We start from the raw sequence: 22,676 nt of genomic DNA on the forward strand, positions 1-22,676 counted from the left end.
TATGTAGTCAAGTCTATCAAGGTATCCTTTTACAATGTCTAGAATTGGTGACTTACTTAAAAAGGAAATATTAGCCTATATGTTCTTATAGAGTGTTATTTTTTGTGAACGCACATGTGTTTAGTTCATTAATCCACTTGGACTTTATGTTTGAACATGATAAGAGGTACAGATTCAACAATATTATCTTTTTTCCCCCATTTGACAGCTAATTGCCCCAAAGCCATTTATGAACTGGTACATCCCTTCCTTCTTGATTTTAAATGCTTTCTTTAGCATATATATATCTTTTTAATTTAACTGTATTCGTTACAACCTTTTAACACAGCAGGTGATCTGGACACTACATTTCCGCTCACAAGCTTAGTGGAGCTATTTTTCAAACTGCTTTTACAATAGCCTAGGTAGGTGTAGAATTTTGCTACTCTAATTAATACTTTTTTCTTTGGAAAACAAGCCCTGTGAATACTTAGGCCCATCAAGTTGGTTCAGTGTAACATAATACTTCTAGAGGCCTAGTACGCACAGAGTTGGTAACTACAGGGGGTGGAAGGCTTAAAAAGAAGACCCTAGAAGATGAAACAAAAGTGATTTTAATACAGATTTTTCTTTTAAACATCCAAGGTATAGCTCAACGTTTCAGTGACAAAAAATTTGGTTTACTAAGGAATCCGCTTGATAGCTAAACACTTTAGGCCACTGAGTTAACATTGGGTCACACACACTTTACAACAAACATTACCTCGATCTGTTAAATAAGCTAATGTGAAACTAGAAAAAACATTACTAGCTCTGCTATAGTGCCTAAAGTATTACAGTATCACACTTAGAAGTAGAAAGAAATCTTATGTCTTCACCTTCGTTATTGTCAGGCCATACAGATTTTTAAAATGTTAACAAAAATGAAGAAAAAAACCCTTGAAAATATATAATCAGAGGGAATGAAGATAAAGTATTGAACACGTGTAGAAGTGATTCCTCAGGCAGAACTCAGTAGATTTCTTCCATGCGTGACGTGTCATCAGCTCCTTCGATGGTTGGTATTTCTTCGGTGACAGCAGCACTGGTATCGTCAGCAGTAGGGTCACCTTCATCAATACCCAGATCAAGTTTCATCCTGTAGATCCACTTAGCATGTGTCTGGGGATCTTCTAGACTAAAGCCAGAAGACAGGACTTTGGTTTCATAGAGTAAGATGACCAGATCCTTTACAGACTTATCATTCTTGACAGCCTTGGCCTTTTGCCGTAAGGTCTCAATAATGGAACGGTCAGGGTTTATCTCCTGGTGTTTCTTTGCTAACATGTAGACCACTGTCCAGCTGTCTCTTAGAGCTTGAGCCTTCATGATTCTTTCCGCGTTTGCCGTCCAGCCATGTGTGCTTGTGAAGATGCAGCATGGGGATATGACCAGTCAGTTTGACACTACCACCCTTTCAACTTTTTTCTCCAAGATGTCTTTCATGATTTTGCAGTGGTCTTCAAACTGTTTTTTTCTCTTCCTGCTTCTTTTTCTCTTCATCTCCTGGAAGTTCCAAGTCCTCTATGGTGACCGACACTGAAGTCTTCCCGTCAAATTCCTTCAGCTTTTGGACTCAGTACTCATCAGTGGACTTGAATATATAGATCACTTCTAAGCCAGGCTTTTGGAGACATTCCACAAAGGCCGAGTGAGGGACTTGATCCTTGGTTTCACCGGTGATGTAGTAGGTGTGTTTCTGGTTTTCTCTCATTTTGTTGCAAAAGTCCTTGAGAGAAACCGTCTCATCACCCGAAGCAGATGTGTAATATCTTAACGACTCTGAAAGCTTCTTCTGATTTTGAGAGTCTTCATGTATTCCAAGCTTAATGTTTTTTAGTGAATTGCTTATAAAACTTTTTGTAGTTCTCTATCTTCCACCAGTTCAGGGAAGAGTTCTAAGCACTTTTTGACTCAATTCTTCTGGATAACTTTCAAAATTTTCTTTGTTGCAACATCTCATGAGAAATATTTAGAGGAAGATTCTCGGAGTCCACCATGCCTCTAATGAAATTCAGATATTCAGGAATTAGCTCCTCTGAGTTATCCATGATGAATACTTTGTGTATGTACGTTGTTCTTATTCTTTCTCTTTTCAGATAGGTCAAAGGTAGCACGTCTTGGGACAAAGAGAAGGACTCTGAATTTTAACTGTCCTTCAACTGAGAAATGCTTCATGGCCAAGTGGTTTTCCCAGTCATTGGTCAAGCTCTCACGGAATTCTCCATATTCTTTATTGGGAATATCATCAGGATTTCTGGTCCAAATGGACTTTGTTTGGTTGAGTATCTCTTGGTCAATGTATTTTTCCTTGATCTTTTTCTTCTTCTGGTCACCATCCTTTTTCCTTCTTCTTCTTCATCAGAACCAACATCTTCTGTTTCAGGCTTGCCATCAGACTCCTTTTCTTCTTTTTCTTCAGCCTCATCATCACTTGCTTCTTTATCTCATTCTTTCTCCACAAAAAGAGTAATTGGATAACCAATAAATTGAGGGTATTTCTTCACTATCTCCATTCTTCTTTCCTTCATGTACTCAGTTTTGTCTTCTTTCAGAAGCAGGATAACCTTTGTTCCACGACCCATAGGTTCACCTGTGTCTGTCCTAACTGTGAACGACCCTCCTGCTGAAGACTCCCACGCTTACTGCCCATCATCGTCATGTTTGGCAATCACGCTCACTTCCTCAGCAACCAAATATGCAGAGTAAAATCTCACACCAAAATGGCCAATCATGGAGATGTCTGTGCCAGCCTGCAAAGCTCCCATGAATGCTTTGGTCTCCGACTTGGTGATGGTACCAAGCTTATTGATCAAGTTGGCCTTAGTCATCCCAATTCCAGTGCCTACAATTGTGAGGGTTTGATCTTGCTCGTTTGGTATGAGATTAATATGCAGCTCTTTTCCAGACTCCAGCTTACTGGGATCTGTCAAGCTTTTGTATCTGATTTTGTCCAGAGCATCTGATGAATCTGAAATCAGATCCCTCAGAAAGATCTCTTTGTTCAAGTGTAAAGTATTGATGATCAAGGACATTAACTGGGCAATTTCGCCCTGGAAGGCAAATGTTCCCCCTCCGCTTCACCCCATGGGCTGGTCTTGGGTCTGAGTCCCCTCAGGTATCTTGGTGAAAGGATGGCACGGGCTCTGCAGTGCAGCAGCACCAGGACGCAGAAGCAACTATTTACTATATATTTGCGGTACAATGAATTACTTAATATAGCCCCTCTAGCCGTGGTCTTTGTGACTCACATACAATGATTGAGTAGGACTATGCAAATAAGGTATATGGAACCTGTGATGGTTGGGGTTATGTGTCGACCTGGCTAGGCCACGATCCCCTGTATTGTGTGTTTGTCCTCCATTTTATGTGTCGTGGATCCTGACCTCTACATGTTGATGAGGCAGGATTGATGTAAGGTGTGTCCTGGGTTGCAGCCTTGCAGGAGGGCATTGCTTAAGCCCCACCCTTACTAAAGTTAGGCCCTTTCCTGGGGTGTGGCATGCATCTAAGATGTGTGTGTCCCAGCGAAGCTCTCTCTGTCTGCATCTGGGTCCCACATCTGGTTCATGATCAGTTGATCTCCTCAGAGGCCTGCTGTCTGACCTGCCGATTCTGGGATTCTCCAGCCTCTACAGCCCCTTGGACCGATGGCCTATTGTGTGACCTGATTGGCTAGCTTCCACAGCTTTGTGAGCCAGCAGCCTGTGGTCCGGGAGCAGATTGCCAGGTCTTTCTCCCACAGAGCCACTGGGTGGGTTTGAACAGCCAACCTTTTGATTAGCAGCTGAGTGCCTAACAAGCCTCCTTTCAAACAGTCATATTGTATATTTTCTTTTCTAGATGATCTCAAGATCAGCTCATCAAGTCCTACAAAAGTTCATGTTATGATTCTGATTGAGATTGCACTGAATGTTTAGATGAATCTGGGGAAATTGTACATCCTTGTAAAACTTGAGTTTTTTTTATCCTAGAACATACATACCATATCTTTTCATTGGTTCAAGTCTTTAATGCCCTTCTGAGAAGTCTTCCATCCTCACCCTAACCCACTGTCTACCACTCTACTAAATACGCTCTTGTTAAAGTTATCAATGACCTTTGTGTATCCTCCCATTGAGAGATGGGGTCTATGTCACCTCCTTTTGAAACTGGGAAGGTTTCTGTGACTGAGTTGACAAATAGAGTATGGTGAAAGTGATGCCATATAACTTCTGAGGCTGGGTCCTAAAAGATGAGACAACTCTACCTTGCTTACTGGAACATTCACTCTTGAAGCCTTCAGGTGCCATGTAAGTAGTTCAACTACCTTGAGGCCTCCATGCTGTGAGGAAGCTTAAAGTAGCCCATATAGAGAGGTGGCCTAGAGAGGCCTGAGACCATATGAAGGGAGAGAGAGATGCCCAGGCAGCCACCCCCCACCCCAAGTATTAGCTCCAGTCAATCTCTGACTACAACCATATGAGAGACCCTGAGCCAGAACTTCTCCTTTTCCCAAATTCCTGACCCACAGAAACCATGGGAGATAAAATGTTCTTTTAAACTACTGAGTTTTAGGGTGACAAAAACTTTTGTTATATAGATCCCTAGGTGGCGCAAACAGTTTGTGCTTGACTACCAACCTAAAGGTTGGCAGTTCAAACCTATCCAGCGGTGCCGTGGAAGAAAGCCCTGGCGATCTGCTTCTGTAAAGATTATAGCCAAGAAAAACCTATGGAGCAGTTCTACTCTGTAACACATGGGGTCGCCATGAGTCAAAATTGACTCAACTGCAACAGGTATTTTGTTACATAGCCATAGATAACCAGAACAGCCTTCTAATTAAAAATCTGGAGACTATTTTAAGGATACTGACCTCTATGTGGTAGTTGACCTGGAACAACTGTTCCCTCCTTGAAACCCTCTCTCCTTCTTTGACTTCCTGGCCAATCATTTTTCCTGGTTTTCCTCCTACATCCATGGCTGCTTTTTCTCAGCCCTCAGTGTAGGCTCCTGTTCTACTTTCCTTTAGATATTGATGTTCTGGCCTCAGTCGTCTTCCTTTCTCATGCAATACACTATCCCCAGGAAATTGCATCCGTCTACAAGTTGATGCCAGCCCATGCCTCTTTCCTGAGCTCTAACCTAAATCTAACCTAACCCATTGCCATTGAGTTGATTCCAACTCATAGCAACCCTATAGGACAGAGTAGAACTGCCCCATAGGGTTTCCAAGGAGTGGCTAGTGGATTCTAATTGCCAACCTTTTGGTTAGCAACCAAGCTTTTAAGCACTGTGCCACCAGGGGTCCTCCTGAGCTCTAGATTCATATATAATGGTAGCCTTGGTGGCACAACTCATATGTAATGGTGGCCCTGGTGACACAACTGTTAAGCACTTGGCTGCTAACCAAAAGGTTGGCAGTTTGAACCCACCCAGCAGCTCTGTGGGAGAAAGCCCTGGCAATCTGCTTCCATAAAGATTAAAAACTCATTGCCGCTGAGTCCATTCTAACTCATAGTAACCCTGTAGGGCAGAGTAGAACTGCCCCATAGGGTTTCCAAGGAGCGACTGGTGGATTCGAACTGCTGACCTTTTGGTTAGCAGCCAAGTTTTTAACCACTGGGCCACCAGGGCTCCCCATAAAGACTACAGCCTAGGAAATCCTATGGGGCAGTTGTACTCTGTCATATTGGGTTGCTATGAGTTGGAATCAACTCAACGGCACCCAACAACAACAGACTCATATAACCAATTGCCCACTGACCATCTTCCTGTGGATGTCTCATAGACCTCACACTCGGCATGTCCAAAATAGATCTCTTCATTCCTCCAACACCACAATGTGGTCTCACTCAATGATCTCCAGTGTTCCCATTTCAATGACTGGTACCCTTATCCACCCAGTTGCCCAAGCCATTTCAGACCCTCCCTTCTCCCTCCCCCTTTAATCAGTCACCATGTCTTGTCAAATCCACCTCCTAAATACATCTAAAGATTATCATTTCCTCTGTTTTCTGCCCCTGGACTATTGGCAGAGTCCCTAACTGGTTTGCCTGCCTCCACTCTCTTCCCTTTCAAAGAGAAGTTTAAGAATACAGGCTTTGAAGCTAGATAGATCTGTTTTTTGGTCCTATCCCTGCTACTCATCGGCTCTCTGGCCTTGGGCAAGACGTTCACCTCTCTGAGTCTCTGTTTCTTCATCTATGAAATGGGGGTAATAATAATTTTACCTACTTGCAGGGTTGTTGCCAGGATTCAATAAGACAACACATGTGCAGTGTTTAGCACAGTGCCTGGCACACGGTAAGCGCTCAATAAATGATTGTGGAGTATGTGAGAAGGGGATTTAGAGAATATGGATGGCTCCAGCGGCCCACCTTTTTCACTGAAGACAACAGGTCTAAACTCTTGGACCATACCAGCTGTGGTTTGGGTATGTAGGGTCTAAAAAGGAAAGACCGTGCATTCGTGTAGACTAGGGGAGAGTGTGGATGTTACGGAAGACAGAATCAGGCTACTTTGTATTCTTGAGGTCAGGGTGGCAGCTAGGTGCTGGAGAAACAGATAGGTGCTTGGAAGCAGACTTAACCAACCCAACTGGATCCAGCACATCTGGAGCTAGGCAGCAATGGGCAGCAAAGGTCGATGAGTAGGGGTGGAGTAGGGTGGGGCGGGGAAGAGAAACCTAAAGGAAGAACTTGGGGTCTTAATTCCAAAAATGCGGTTGGCTGGGGAAGCTGTCCACAGAAGACAACTGCTCTTGGACTTGCTCTCCCTTAGGACTTGGGATAAAGAGGGTTAAGGAAGTGGGGCAGCTTGGGAGGGAGGGGCTAAAGTTTGAGGGTGAAGGTTGAGGGTGAAGGTTGAGTGAATGTGTTAGGACATTTATGAAGTATATCAAGAGCAATGCATCTGTATTAGTCTTGCATCTTTTTGAGCCTTCTCTCTTTTCTCTGAATCCCAATGGTCCTTCTAATGGCAAAGTTCTCAGTTGACCCTGGCGGGTGGAGATGCCCTTATCTGTGTTAGCAGATGAATTTGTAGGACAGGTAGGGACCACAGCCCTAAAGTATGCATAAAAGACACCTTAGGTTCATTTTACAAATGAGGAAACTAAGTCCCAGAGAGGGGAAGTGACTTGCCTAAGGTCATGTTATTGTTGTTGTTAGGTGCCTTCCAGTCGATTTTTACTCAATGGCACATGCTACAACAACAAGGTCATAGGGTTAGGATTAAGAGTAACAGACAAATACTTAATGAGAGTTTATAGGTACTGCTGAACACTCGCATGCATTATCTCCATTTAATCCTCAAGAAAACCTTATGAAGTAGAGTCAAACATTGTATTAGCACATTTTACAGATGAGAAAACTGAAGCTCAGAAAGGCTAAACCATTTGCCCAAGGCCACACAGCTAGTCAGTGGTGCAGCCAGGATTTAAACTCAAGTAGCCTGACTCCAGGGCCTTTGCTCTTAACCACCACACTCTACTAACACTTCTGGGCCAAAAGTTAGGTCGTCAGACTCCCAATCAGTGCTTTTTCCAGTACTCTGCATTGTCTTGGACGGAAATCCAATTTAAGTAAGTTAAATCCTGGTCTTGAATTAAGTACAATGCAAGGCGGTTTGCCACTTTAAATGGATCCTTAGTGAACTCTTATGTAAGGGAAATAACCCCATTTTTCATGCCTTCATCTATAAATTACCTGCTTTGTAATGTTCATATAGTGTGTGAACCGTCCAGGTGATGTGTGTTGGTATGCTTCCTACAGAGTATTACTGCCGACACGTGTTCTATTTTAGGTGGCTTCTTTCTCAGCCGGTTCCGGCTGTCTCTTGAGCTGTCTTCCTACATCAGATCGTCAGTGGTGAAAGAAAGTCAGTCAAAGAGATGGGATTTTTTTTTTATTGTGCTTTAGATGAAGGTTTACAGAGCAAACTAGTTTCTCATTAGTTAATACACATATTGTTTTGTGACATTGGTTAACAACCCCATGACATGTCAAAACTTTCCCCTTCTCAACCTTGGGGTCCCCATTACCAGCTTTCCTGCCCCTCCTGCCTTCTCATCCTTGCCCCTGGACTGGTGTGCCCGTTTAGTCTCGTTTTGTTTTATGTGCTTATCTAATCTTTGGCTGATGGGTGAACCTCAGGAATGACTTCATTATTGAGCTAAAAGGGTGCCCTGGAGGCCATACCCTCCGGGTTTCTCCAGTCTGTGAGCTCAGTAAGTCTGGCTTTTTTTTGTGAGTTAGAATTTTGTTCTGCATTTTTCTCCAGCTCTGTCCTGGACCCTCTATTGTGATCTCTGTCAAAGCAGTCAGGGGGGGTAGCCGGGCACCATCTAGATGTACTGGACTCAGTCTGGTAGAAGCTATGGTAGCTGTGGTCGATTAGTCCTTTGGACTAATCTTTCCCTGTGTCTTTGGTTTTCTTCCTTCTCCCTTGCTCCAGACAGGTGGACCATCCACTGGGACCAGTGGAGTATCTTAGATGGCCACTCACAAGCTTCTAAGAGCCCAGAGGCTATTCACCAAAATAGGGTGTAGAACATTTTCTTTATAAGCTATGTTATGCCACTTAAGCTAGATGGTCGCTGGGACCATGGTCCCCACAGCCCTCAGCCCAGTAATTTGGTCCTTCAGGGAGTTTGGATGTGTCTATGGAGCTTCTGTGAACATGCCTTCTACAAGTTGTGCTGGCTTCCCTGGTATTGTATACTGTCTTACCTTTCACCAAAGTTACCACTTATAAAAGAGATGGGATTTTTTTTGGACTATCCTCTGTTTCGTTTTCCCTGTACTTCTTGTTAGGAAACCCTGGTGGCGTAGTGGTTAAGTGCTACGGCTGCTAACCAAAGGGTCAACAGTTCGAATCCACCAGGTGCTCCTTGGAAACTCTATGGGGCAGTTCTACTCTGTCCTATAGGGTCGCTATGAGTCAGAATTGACTCGACGGCACTGGGTTTTTTTTTTTTGGGTACTTCTTGTTGACCAAGTAATCATTCTTATTCAGTGTTCTGTCTACATGGAGGCATGTATGCAACCACTCACTCATTCATTCATACACACTTGTTGAGCCTCTACTATGCACCAAGCACTGTGCCAGGTCTTGGGGGTACAGTGATGAGCAAGGCTTGTACGCTTCCTGCTTTCATGGAGTTTTGGGTCTAGAGGTGAAGTGTGTGGATTGCAAATCATTTTGTTCTCAGGTACCCCTGATTTGAACTGGGGTTGGCCCCTCTTCTCCTTTCCCGTTGCCTTAGCTTGATCTCTCATCATCTCTCCCCTCCTTGGATAATTGCAGCTGGTCAGCCAGTCTCTGCCTCCTCCCAGCCCCCACTCCAGCCTGCACATAGCAGACAGCAGCGGACAGACCCCACCTTTGAAAACATCCCTTTCAACATGTCACATCCTTCCCCTGCTCAACTTGGTCAAAGTCCTTCCATGACTCCCCATTTCCTGCCAAAGGGGGCCCAAACTCCTTCAGCATCTGATCAGATTCAAGGAGCTCCGTGAGCTGATCCTGCCCTATCCTCGCCTCCCCACCCTTATTTCCTACCTGTCCCCTTGCTCTGTTTAGGGAAACTCTTTTTACTGTCCCCATACACTGCCAACTCCTTTCTCATCTGAACTTTAGGTCCATTTCCTCAAACCCTACCGGCCCTTCAGAAGATTCAACTGGAGTAATACCTCCTGCAGGAAGCTTTTTTCAAATGTTTTCCCCTTTCTTTCTTTCCCTTTTCTATTATCCTGGGCCCAAGGTCTTGCTGGTGTGAGGATCAAATGAGATGTCATCATGAGCAAATGCTTTGTATTGCATAATGTGAGGCTGTCTTCATATCTGCTGTCATATCGACTATTTATTGAGCATGAATCCTCTGCTAGACAGTGGGGCTCAGTGGTTTACAGACATAATCTTATTGAATCCTCACAACCTTCTATGAAATAGATAATATTTATTAGCCTAATTATTCACATGAAGAAACTGAGGTTCAGAGAAGTTGGGCATCTGGCCCAAGATCACACTTATAGATAGAGCCATCTGGGGAGCCTGTGCTCTTTCAGGAGGTGCTCCACTGGACTAAGCCAGTTTGAATCCCAACTCTGCCTCTTTTTAGCTCCCTGTAGTTCAACTCTATAAGGCAGTTCTACTCTGTCCTATAGGGTCGCTATGAGTCGGAATCGACTCGACAGCACTGGGTTTGGGTTTAGTTCAACTCTACATGGCCTTTGAGTTCTTTGACACTTTGTTTTAAAATTTTCTATTGATATTTCCCCTGGTCCTAATTTATAATTTTATTATTGTAATCCTACAGCTGCTAACCAAAGGGTCGGCAGTTCGAATCTGCCAGGCGCTCCTTGGAAACTCTATGGGGCAGTTCTACTCTGTCCTATAGGGTCGCTATGAGTCGGAATCGACTCAACGGCACTGGGTTTGGGTTGGGTAATCCATCTCAAAGTCTTTGGGAAACAAGGTGAGGGTATAGTTAAAAATACACACAAATAAAATATGCTTCTCTTTACATGCACACCAATGGTCATTGCAGACATATTCACAATAGCCAAAAGGTGGAAACAGTCTAAATGACCAACAGCAGGTGAACTGATAAAATGTGGTACATATACACGATGGAATATTATTCAGGCATAAAGAGAAATGAAGTCCTGATACATGCTACAACACGGATGAACCTTGAAAACTATGCTGAGTGAAATAAGTCAATCCAAAAGTATATAGAAACCAAAGCTTATTAGGGGTGGGAGGGAGAAAGAAGGATTCCCTGCTTAGTGGACACTGAGCTTCTGTTAAGGGTGACAGAAAAATTTGGAAATGGGTAATGGTAATGGTTGAACAACATGATAAACATAACTCTTGTTGTTAGGTGCCGCCAAGTTGGTTCTGACTCATGTTGCTATGTTGTTAGGTGGCACTGAGTCCGTCTCAATACGTAGTGACCCTATGAACAACAGAACAAGACACTGCCCAGTCCTGCGCCATCCTCACAATCCTTGCTATGTTTGAACCCATTGTTGCAGCCACAATGTCAATCCATCTCACTGAGGGTCTTCCTTTTTCTCGCTGACCCTCTACTTTACCAAGCATGATGTCCTTCTCCAGGGATTTGTCCCTCTTAATAACATGTCCAAAGTAAGACAAAGTCTAGCCATCCTCACTTCTAAGTAGCATTCTGGCTGTACTTCTTCCAAGACAGATTTGTTTGTTCTTCTGGCAGTCCATGATATGTTCACTATGCTTCACCAACACCGTAATTCAAATGTGTCAGTTCTCCTTCGGTCTTCCTTTTCATTGTCCAGCTTTCACATGCATATGAGGCGATTGAAAAGACCATGGCTTGGGTCAGGAGCACCTTGGTTATCAAAGTGACATAACTAATGTCACTGAATTGGAGATATGAAGAATGATGAAATGGCAGATGCTTTGTTACATATATATGTACCACGAAGAATACTCCTGTCTCCACTCACAGTGTCCAGAAGAGAAGTGGGTACTAGCGCTTGGTAAGCATCTTCTAACCTTGTGCTCTGTAGCCCTTGAGAAAAAGGCAATCCCAGTCAGAAGCCAAAAGTCACTTATTTCTGTGAAATAAAAGGGCATTTTGTCTGTGCCAAGTCACTCTATCAAAATGCCAAACTGTGGCATGGGCTCTATTTCCTAACAAGATTTTATTTTTATTTTGAAGGAGCCATCAGGTGGTAATGGGTGATTCACGCTTTACTTACTCTTCTTGTTTATTTCCCTTCCTTGACCTTCAGATTTTTTTTCCCTTAATGTTTGTTCCAGGTTTTGACAAAGCACTGAGGTACTTGACTTGTGTTGGAAACTCTTATTTTTCCAAGTCTTCTTAGGAAAAAAAAAAAATGAAAGGAAATGACAGTATTCCCAAACCATCTTTTCTTCCATTGGTGAATGGATTGCACCTGCTGCTTCTAAGGTCATTCCGCAATTGTTTCCTTTTACAGTAAAACTTCATTAAGAAGACACTTCGTGAGTACCAAATGGGGATGGCTTGGGCCTTACCTGGCCTTACTTTGCCCACAGTGGGCAGAAAGGGTCATCTGAATAAATGGATGTTGTGAGAGGGCTTTCCATACTTCAAGGCAGCAAACTTTGTAGCTTCTTTGGCAGCACCATTTGCATGCAATTGATGTTGGGGATTCTTTTTATGTCATTAAGGCAAGCCTCCCAAGACCTCGATTAAGCTACAATTTATTAGCCTCCTTGGAGTTACTGTGAATTGTTCGAAGCAATAAAACGTCATTTCTTTACAAGTAACCTACAATACAGATGGTCCACTAATTTGAAGGGCTACCTCCAATTAGTGTGACTAAGTGAGGCTGGACTACATTCAATTGCAATTTATTATTTTTTTCGTCATACAAAACACTCTCCCTAGGCAAGAAATCTTTTTAACAGCCCCGACACTTGGGGAAAACTGGAATAGCCAGGCTCTCCCTCCGAAACAAAGATGAGCTGTCCACCCGCCTGTCCTTTGAGTTGGAACCTTAGTAATAGAGATGCCTTTGCATGGGTTCGTCCACACCCTTGTAGTCTTGACCCTTGTGGCTAAAATCATGGGCTGAAGTTAAGGGTCTGTATACGGCTAGGATGGATGATTGGTTCTGTGTAATGCTGGTCAAGTTGCTTTACCTCTCTAGGTCTGAGTTTCCTCGTTCTGCAATTGTATACTCAGCCTGTGAATGAGATTAAGGGCTGTCAGTTACTAGGGTTTAGGCTCAGTCTGTGAACAGGTTTAGGGAATATTATGGGCCAAGATTACGGCTCAGAGAGTGGCCAGGGTTGGGCCTGGCCTGTGGTTGAAAAGCTAAGCGAATGGACCTTCTTTCTATTCTGACTGCCTTCTTATTGATAGTCCTATGATGAGCTCAAGACACAGGACACCAATAGTAACTAGAAGAGACTGGAATTATAGAACAAAGACATTTATGAAGGTGGGGGAAAGATACTGGATAATTTATATTTCCTGTCTAGTATTTAAACACTTTTTGTATAGAAGGAGAGTGGCAGAGGTTTACTTCACAGTCAGTGGTGTAGCAAGGAATTCTGGGATTCCAAATAAATCTTTGAAATGGGTGCCTTTCCTTGCTGTGAATTTCTCTCCCAGGGTCCCTGGCCATGGGGTGCTCCTGCGATATGGTTCAGTCAAGTGTCTAGTCTCTGCTTATACTAAGAGCAGGGAAGAAAGGAGGTAGGCTGGGCCATCTTGGCCTTGTTTTAGTTACCAAACGACAATAGCATTCCTGTGTAGCATGCTAGGGAAATGGGTTTCTCTAATCTCTTGGGAGGAATTGTAATTACCAAGTTTTGAAAAGCCTAGGGAATGTGTAACTGAGGGCTGCCTTTCATTTGGAACAGGAAGAGACAGACACGGAGGGTGAGACTGATAAGTGAAAGGGCGTGAAGCACTATTTCCCCCTGCAGGATGCTGGGGCTGGGCTGGGGGAGATGTAACAAGAGGTGGTGGTAGGGAATCCACCCTGCTTGACCTAAATGCTCACAACCACCCTATGAGGTCATTACCATTATTAGCCCCCATTTTACAAATCAGGAAACTGAGGCACAGACAAAAACAGAGGTCACACTGCTAGTGAGTTGCCAAACTAATTTGAGCGTAGGGCTGTCTGACTCCAGAGTCTCCAGTGCTTTCCAGGAGGAAAGAACTGGTTCGTGGTTATTTCCAAGATCAAGCCCACTTATAATAGCAGGGAGACAAGGTGAAGAAGAGGTGGAAGGAGTTATGGTAACCTGGCACCTCAAGTGCCCTGAGATGGTGTCAATGCTAAGAGGTAGCATAGTGTAGTGATGAAGAACATACACCAGGGATCTAACAGTCTGGGTTCAAATCCCAGACTTACCACTTCATGGCTATGTGACCTTAGGCAAGTTACTTGACCTCTCCATGCTTCAGCTTCTTCATCTGTGAAAGAGAGATCAAGGGATAAGAATGGTACCTACTTCACCGACTTGTTATGAGGGTTGAATGAAATCAGTACATGAGCATATTTCGACAACACCTGACACACCATGAAGGCTCACCCATTGAGCCCATTGCTGTCGAGTCCAATTCCGGCTCATAGCGACCCTATAGGACAGAGTAGAACTGCCCCATAGCGTTTCCAAGTCTATAATCTTAACAGAAGAGGACTGCCACACCTTTCTCCTGTGGAATGGCTGGTGGGTTCCAACTACCTACCTCGTGGTTAGCAGCCAAGCACTTAACCACTGTGCCATCAGGCCTTCTTCCACGAAGGCCACCTAGCTATTTAACTCCTAATATAGCAATGAAATGCACAAGCGCTGAGTCTGTGGTTGGCTGGGAGCTCGTTGAGCCTCTGATCTTCTCTAAAACCTACCTCTGGGTAGCTATGAGACTTAAATGAGGCAATGCATGACAAGAAGAGCACACAGCCAGCCCTAGCTTCCCGGCAGCTGTTTTGCATTATTACATCAGGCCCTTGCAACTAACCCTCGGGCAGAGTCCACATTCTCCTGTTGAACGAGGATCTGGGAGGTCAAACATCACACTGGGTAGGTCAGTGGCAAGAGATGGATAAAACCTCTTGCTCTGCAAGGAATTCTGCTGTCAATGTAGCTAACTCTTAGGTTCTGCTGACAGATGATGAGGAGGGACAGGGGCCACGGCCTCACATATCATTTGTCCCAGATCTAGAGCCTGAAGAAGCTGAACCCTGCAAGGTGGTCAAACCAACAGGTCAGAACACAGCCTCCAAAGCCAGACTTGCCTGGGCTCAAATCCCAGTTGTATCACATACTGTGTGACCATGGGCAAGCCACTTGACCTCCCTGAGCCTCTGTTTTCCCATCTGGAAAGTGGGAATCATCTCTGGACCTTCCTCACAGGCCCATTGTAAGAATTTACTGAACGAACACATGCAGAGAACTTAGGGCAGTGGCTGGCACGTAGTCTGAGGATTGGTGACTGAGTTTCAGAGAAACCTAGAAGATGAGTGAGAAATGCAGGCAGGCTGTGGCGCTCCTCTCCACCCTCTCCCCTTCCCCACTGGCTGGAAGATGCTCCTGTCCAAATGGGAAATGGGAGCCAAAATAGCACAATAAAGGAAAGGAAGCACTCCGGCCCAGATGGGCTCCCACTCTAGGGCCTGAGGAATGTGCTGACTCTTCAGGAACAGGCCTTTGGCAGTCACTTAACACAATGATGGAGCAAAGGGAAACGAGCACCTCTGTCACCAGGGTCGGTGCCAAGTTGTTTAAGAAGGTGGCGAGGATGTGGGCAATGGGAGGCCCCCAAACATTCCTGGAGCCAGCTCACAAAACCTCAGCAGCAGCATGCCCAGGTGAAGGTGGCTGAAGACCCACCCTCCCCCCCCATGCTCTTCCAAAGTACCCGGAGAGCAATCTTGGCCACGCATCCTAGGGTGGCTAGTGGCCCTAGAGCATGGGCTGGGTCAAGAAGGGGTCCTCATGCTTCTTTTAGTCTATTCCACAAACTTGTATGGAATGCCAACTGGTGCTAGGTGCTGGGCTAGGAGCTATGAGGCACGCCGGGAATAAGGACACAGATAAGGTCCTTGCTCTGGAAGAACTCACAGAGGATAGAGGCTGTGCTCCCCAACAACATGGGGAAAGCATCTTTGAAACATTAAGGGGTCTGGGATTGAACGAGACCCCTTCCCAGGGGCTTCCTTGGAAAAAGAGAACGTCTGGAAAGGATAATGCTTAACACAGAATAACCTCTAATGGTGGAATTTCAGCCATCAGCGGGGGTGTTATTTCCTGGGGGGCAGAGAGGCCACGGCAGACTGTAAGCTCACTGAAGGAAAGGCATATGTGTGTATCAATCACTTGACCAGTAGCTAGCACAACTTTATACCTAAAGAGGTATGTAGCCAGGGCATTTAGAATTTCAATCCTTCCAGCTTTGATTGAGTGCCTACTATGTGCCAGGCACGAGGCCCAGTGCTCTCCTGTGCTTTCATATCATGGAAAACTTATCTGAGGTGGGTTAATGTATGAATCACAGAAAGGCCCTTAGGTATAATGTAACACCAAAAAGCCAAACCAAACCTATTGCCATCAATTCTGACTCATAGTGACCCTGTACAGGACAGAGGAGAACTGCCCCAGAGGGTTTCCAAGGAGCAGCTGGTGGATTCGAACTGCTGACCTTTTGGTTAGCGGCCGAATGCTTAACCACAGTTCACCAGGGCTCCAGTGGTTCTCAAAGTGTGGTCCCTGGACCAGTAGTATCAGCATCACCTAGGAACTTTTTAGAAGGGAAAATTCTCATCCACATCCTAGATCTACTGGATCAGAAGCTCAGGGGGTGAGACCCAACATTCTGTGCTGTAACAAGCTCTCCAATTGATGCTGACACCCACTCAGGTTTGAGAACCACTGCTCTAACCCGGTGATCTGTAAACTCAGGGGTCTCTGAGAAGCTGTGGAAGTTCTGGGGAGACCTGGAGGAAGGTGAGGGAGGCTGGGAGCAACTCCACTTTTCTCTCCCTTCCATATTGAGCTGCCACATCAGATTTTGTTTAAAGAAAGTGCTCCAAAAGAGAAAAGTTTGAAAACCATGATCACCTTTTTCACTCTACTCATCTGACCTCACATTGTACAGATGGTGAAAACTGAGGCCCAGAGAAGGGAAGGCCTTTGCTCCAGGAAGCAGGATTGAGACTAGCACCCAGGCCTCTTAAATTTTAGCCCAGGATGCTTTGCAGCATCTAAGGCTGCCCCCTCATGAAAGAGGAAACAGGAAGACAAGCCTTTGAACTGTCTTCTATTAAGATCCCAGGGCTGTCTGCTTCTCTTTCTAGTTGTGTATGCCAGGAAAGACCAGAGACTTCTGGGGTTCTTAGAGGAAGCCCTTCCCGTTTCCTCTCTCCTCCAGAGGCCCAGGACCTGTAGCCCCAGACCACCTCCCCGGTCAGCCTGACTCTTCCCCTAACCAGCACTCATCTCAAGGTGAAGGATCATGGAAAGTCGGCCTGAACGTCCAGCCTTGCCCTACATTCATCAGCCCTACCTGAGTTTGAGGCTCTGACTAGCTCTGCATTTCCCCTGCCTCCATTCCCTGGCCAACCCCAGTACAGGCAATGCTCTGTCATTACAGTGACAATGTGAGCTGGGGTCACTGTGAGCCTGTCCTGGGAGGGGGTGTCATTGCATCCTGTACCATGTGTCCTTTCTTCCCTAGCTCCCAACACTGTTAGCCTATTGCCCCAAGCACCTCACCGGGCTTGGTGAGTGGGCAGGGGAGATGTTGGTGGAGTTGGGATCTTCCCATGTGCTGCTGGCTCTGCCCAAGTCCCAGAGGCTCAGCTGGCAGGGCTGCCCAACTGCTGCCTGTGCCCTTGCAGATCTCGGGCATTGCCTTTGACTTCAGGCTTGAACCTCTGCCAACCTCAAATTGCTGTCTTTCCCCAGGGCAAGAGCACTTGTTCCAGTTACCTCTCCAGTGGAGGGGAGAATGCGTTGGTTCCTCTAGGTGCCAAGTGAGGACAGCTCCCAGGCTGAGGCAGGATAGGAGTCTCAAGCCAGCTGAGCCTACGTGAAGAAAGTCAAGACAACTGTGGTGTGTGAGTCAGCTGCTTGGCTCTTCCCTTCTGTGTGTATGTGTGTGTGCGTGTGTGTGTGGTGGGAGAGGTGGTTCTGGAGAAGGGAGAGACTGAAAAGAAATTGGAAACATGACTACTAACAGGCTAACTTTTGCAGGCCAGGCCAGCTCATCCCCCCTGCAAAAGAACATTTGAAGCCATAGCCACGCCCGCCCCTGTCGGACTTCTTAGCCTCCATGGACTGGCTTGTATTAGGAATTTCACAGCTGATGGAAGCCCGGTAGTGTGGGGGAAATAGCATGGGCTCTGGAGTCGGATGGATGAGCACTTAAATTGGGGTTCAGTCACTCACTAGCTGATCAAACTTAGGCAAGGCGCTACGCTTCCTTGAATCTTGATTTCCTTAGCTCTAAAAGGGGGATGGTGGTGGCCCAGTGGTTAAGCTCTTGGCTGCTAACTGAAAGGTTGGTGGTTCAAACCCACCCAGCGGCTTTGTGTGAGAAAGACCTGGCAATCTGCTCCTGTAAATATTGCAGCCTAGGAAACCCTGTGGGGCAGCTCTACTCTGTTACAAGGAGTCGTTAGGAGTCAAAATTGACTCGATGGCACCCAACAATAACATTAAGCTGAACCATATGAAAATGCTATTTTTTAGGCCAAAAAGGTTGAATACTACTAATTTCATATGGTCTGACCCAATAGCACCTTCCTCCTGGGGTTACTGTGCAGATTAAATGAGTTAATATATTTTTAAAAAGTGGTTATATCAGCACCCAACACATTGTAAGTTCCTAATAAAGGGTAGTGGTGATGATGGTTATGACAATGGACATCTAACACCTAATGCTGGCTACAGACTGAGCCCAAACCTTGCCCATCTCACAAATACAGGCCCTGGATAGGCCGAAATACATCAATGGCATAATCTCAGGGGTTAAGATGGACCCCTTAACCTAATATCCCTCTTGTCCGGGCAGTCCCACTTCTCAAAACTTCTTGCTTTTATAGGTCACTCTTTGCGGTGAAACCACTCTCCAACGAAGGCTTCCATTAAAGAGTTCCAAAAGAGGATAGATTGATTCATCGTCATCCACAGGTATTCATTCATTCAGCAGCTTGTATCGAGAACCAGTCATGTGCCGGGCACTCTGCTAGGTTCTGAGTTGAAGAAGATCTGGTCTCTGCTCTGGAGGAATTTGTAATTTGGTATGAGAGAAAACCCCTAAAGAGGTACTGATAGTTTCCTGTTAACAAGCATCATAGCCATGAGAAGTGTGTTCCAATACTTGTGGGAGTACCGAGGAGGGATCATTCAACTCTGCTTGGGGATCAGCGAAGACTACACAGAAAAAGTGACATTTCAGATGGAACTTGAAAGATATGTAGGAATTCCTTGGGTGGAGATGGTGTGGTGCTGGGGGCAGTGGGTGCAGAGGGGCCGCCCTTGCAGCCTGGCTCCTCCTGACTTTTCAGGAATTCTTCGATGTTTATGCTGGGGGCAGTGGGTGCAGAGGGGCCGCCCTTGCAGCCTGGCTCCCAGCAGTGTGGCTCTAGAAGGACATTTCAAGCAGAGGGAACCTAATGTGTAGAGACACAGGATTGCAAGGGGAGTGGCATTTTTAATGATCAGTTAAAAGTTTAGTGTGTCTGGAATGTGGGGCGAGGCAGGGAGAGTCAGGAGCTAAGGCCGAAGAGGTAGGTCAGGGCTGGGATGGAAGTGCCTGATATGTCAACCTAAAGGGCTTGCATATGCTCCTGCAGACGGCTGAGAACCAACAGAAGAGAGTTTCTCAGAACGTCCACGCGGAAGACAACCTGATTCTGCCTGGGAATCTGAGATAGTATTTTTTTTAATTGTTAGTATTTTTTATTCAACTTCATCTAGGCATTATTTACATACAAGAAAATGTACCCATTGTAAGTGCACAGTTCAATAAGTTTTAACAAATAGGTATGCCAACGTAACCAGTACCACCTTTAGACTCAGGCAAACTGGGGCCCTGCCCTTGTCCTGTATCTCATAGGGCCCTCTGCAATTTGTAGCATATTCCTTGAAATTTTCTTTTCTTTAATTTTTTTTTATTGCGCTTTAGGTGAAAGTTTACAAATTAGTTTCTCATTAAACACTTAAAGCACAAATTGTTTTGTGACGTTGGTTGCCAAGCCTGTGATGTCTTAACACTTCCCTTCTCCACCCTGGGTTCCCCATTTCCATTCATCCAGTTTTCCCGTTCCTTCCTGCCTTCTTGTCTTTGCTTTTGGGCTGGTGTGCCCATTTAGTCTCGTGTACATGGTTGAACTATGAAGCACATTCCTCACGTGTGTTATTGTTTTATGGACCTGTCTAATCTTTGGCTGAAGGGTGAACTTCAGGAGTGACTTCAGTACTGAGTTAAAAGGGTGTCTGGGGCCATACTCTTGGGGTTTCTCCAGTCTGTCAAACCAGCAAGTCTGGTCTTTTTTATGAGTTTGAATTTTGTTCTACATTTTTCTTGTGCTCTGTTCAGGAACCTTTCTTGTGATCCCTATCAGAACAGTCAGTGGTGGTAGCCGGGCACCATTTAGCTGTGCTGTACTCAGTCTGGTGGAGGCTGTGGTATTTGTGGTCCATTAGTCCTTTGGACTAATCTTTCCCTTGTGTCTTTGGGTTTCTTCATTTTCCTTTGCTCCAGATGGGGTGAGACCAGTAGATGTATTTTAGATGGCCACTCTAAGGCTTTTAAGACCCCAGATGCTACTCACCACAGTTGGATGTAGAGCATTTTCTTTATAAACTATGTTATGCCAATTGAGCTAGGTGTCCCCCGAGACCATGGTCCCCGAAGCCCTCAGCCCAGTAACTCAGCCCCTCAGGGAGTTTGGATGGGTCCATGAAGCTTCTATGACTTTGCCTTGGTTGTGCTGACTTCCCCAGTGTTGTGTACTGTCTCGCCCTTCACCAAAGTTACCACTTATCTGCTATCTAGTTAGTGTTTTCCCATCCCTACCACTCCCCTCCCTCGAAATCATCAAAGTTTGTTTCTGTGCAGAAACGTTTTCATGTGTTTTTATAATAGTGGTCTCATACAGTATTTGTCCTTTTGGGATTGACTTATTTCACTCAGCATAACGCCCTCCAGATTCAGCTATGTTGTGAGATGTTTCACAGATTCATCCTTGTTCTTAATTGTTGCGTAGTATTCCATTGTGTGTATGTACCGTGATTTGTTTATCCATTCATCTGTTGATGGGCACTTAGGTTGTTTCCATCTTTTTGCTATTGTGAATAATGCTACAGTGAATATGGGTGTGCATATGTCTATTCTTATGATGGCTCTTATTTCTCTAGGATATATTCCTAGGAGTGGGATTGCTAGATCACATGGTATTTCTGTTGCTAGTTTTTTAAGGAAGCACCATATCATTTTCCAAAATGGTTGTACCATTTTGCATTCCCACCAGCAGTGCATAAGAGTTGCAATCTCTCCGCAGCCTCTCCAACAGTTGTTACTTTCTGTTTTTTTATTTCTGCCAGTAATAGCGGGGTGAGATGGTGTCTCATTGTAGTTTTTATTTGCATTTCTCTAATGGCTAGCGATCTGGAGCATTTCCTCCTGTGTCTGTTAGCTGCCTGAATGTCTTCTTTGGTGAAGTGTCTGTTCATATCCTTTGCCCATTTTTTAATTGGATTATTTGTTGTTTTATTGTAGAAGAGTTAGGTTTTCTTATAGATTTTTAAAGATAAGACCTTAGTCGAATATGTCATAGCCAAAAAATTTTTCCCAGTCTGTAGGTTCTCTTTTTGCTCTTTTGGTGAAGTCTTTTGATGAGCGTAAGTGTTTAATTTTTAGAAGATCTCAGTTATCTAGCTTATGTTCTAGTCTTTATTTATTGTTAATTATGGTTTGTATCCTGTTTATGCCATATATTAGGGTCCCTAGTGGTGACCCTATTTTTTCTTCCCTTATCTTAGTTTTTGGTTTTATATTTAGGTCTTTGATCCATTTTGATTTAGTTTTTGTGTATGGTGTGAGATATGGGTTCTTTTTCTTTTTCTTTTTTTTTTTACGGGTGGACATCCAGTTTTGCCAGCACCATTTGTTAAAAAGACTGTCTTTTCCCCTTTTAATGGACTTTGGGCATTTGTCAAAGATCAGGTGACCAGAGGTAAATCAATTTACTTCTGGGTTTTTGATTTGGTTCCATTGGTCAATGTGTCTGTCATTGTACCAGTACCAGGTTGTTTTGACTACCACAGCTGTGTAGTAGGTTCTGAGGTCAGGTAGTATGAGGCCTCCTACTTTGTTCTTCTTCTTCATTAACACTTTACTTAGCCAGGGCCTCTTTCCTTTCCATGTAAAGTTAATGATCAGTTTTTCCATCTCGTTAAAAATGCTGTTGGTATTTGGATTGGGATTGCATTGTATTTGTAAATTGCTTTAGGTAGAATAGACATTTTCACAATGTTGAGTCGACTTATCCATGAGCATGGTATATTTTTCCATTTATGTAAGTCTCTTGGTTTCTTGCAGTAGTGTTTTGTAGTTTTCTTTTGATAGGTCTTATAGAACCCTGGTTAGATTTGTTCCTAAGTATTTTACTTTTTTTAGAGGCTATTATAAATGGTATTGCTTTCTTGATTTCCTTTTCATAGCTCTCTTTATTGGTGTATAGGAATCCAACTGATTTTTGTACGTTCATCTTGTATCCTGTTTCTCTGTGAATCTATTAGTTCCAGCAGTTTTCTTGTGGAATGTTTAGGGTTCTCTATGTATAGTATCATAATCATCTACAAATAGGGAGTTTTACTTCTTCCTTACCAATTGGGATGCCCTTTATTTCTTTTTTTTTGCCTCTAGCTAGGACTTCCAGCACAATGTTAAATAGGAGTGGTGATAAAGAGCATTCTTGTCTTGTTCCTGTTCTCAGGTGGGATGTTTTCAGCCTCTCTCCATTGAGAATGATGTTGGCTGTTGATTTTGCCCTTTATTATGTTGAGGAATTTCCCTTCTATCTCTGTCTTATTGAGGGTTTTTTTTTTTAATCAGGAATGGATGTTGGACTTTATCGAATGCCTTTTCTGTGTAGAGTAAGGTGATCATGTGATTCTTT

At 44.5% G+C, this 22,676-nt stretch overlaps 1 pseudogene; it reads right to left on the reverse strand.

Annotated features, from left to right (window-relative positions):
* Positions 1–990: 990 nt before the first annotated feature.
* LOC126068667 (heat shock protein HSP 90-alpha-like) overlaps positions 991–22,676 on the reverse strand; it is an 83,344-nt pseudogene continuing 61,658 nt past the window's right edge.

Source organism: Elephas maximus, chromosome X (genome assembly GCF_024166365.1).
Source record: "Elephas maximus indicus isolate mEleMax1 chromosome X, mEleMax1 primary haplotype, whole genome shotgun sequence".
Taxonomy (NCBI): domain Eukaryota; kingdom Metazoa; phylum Chordata; class Mammalia; order Proboscidea; family Elephantidae; genus Elephas; species Elephas maximus.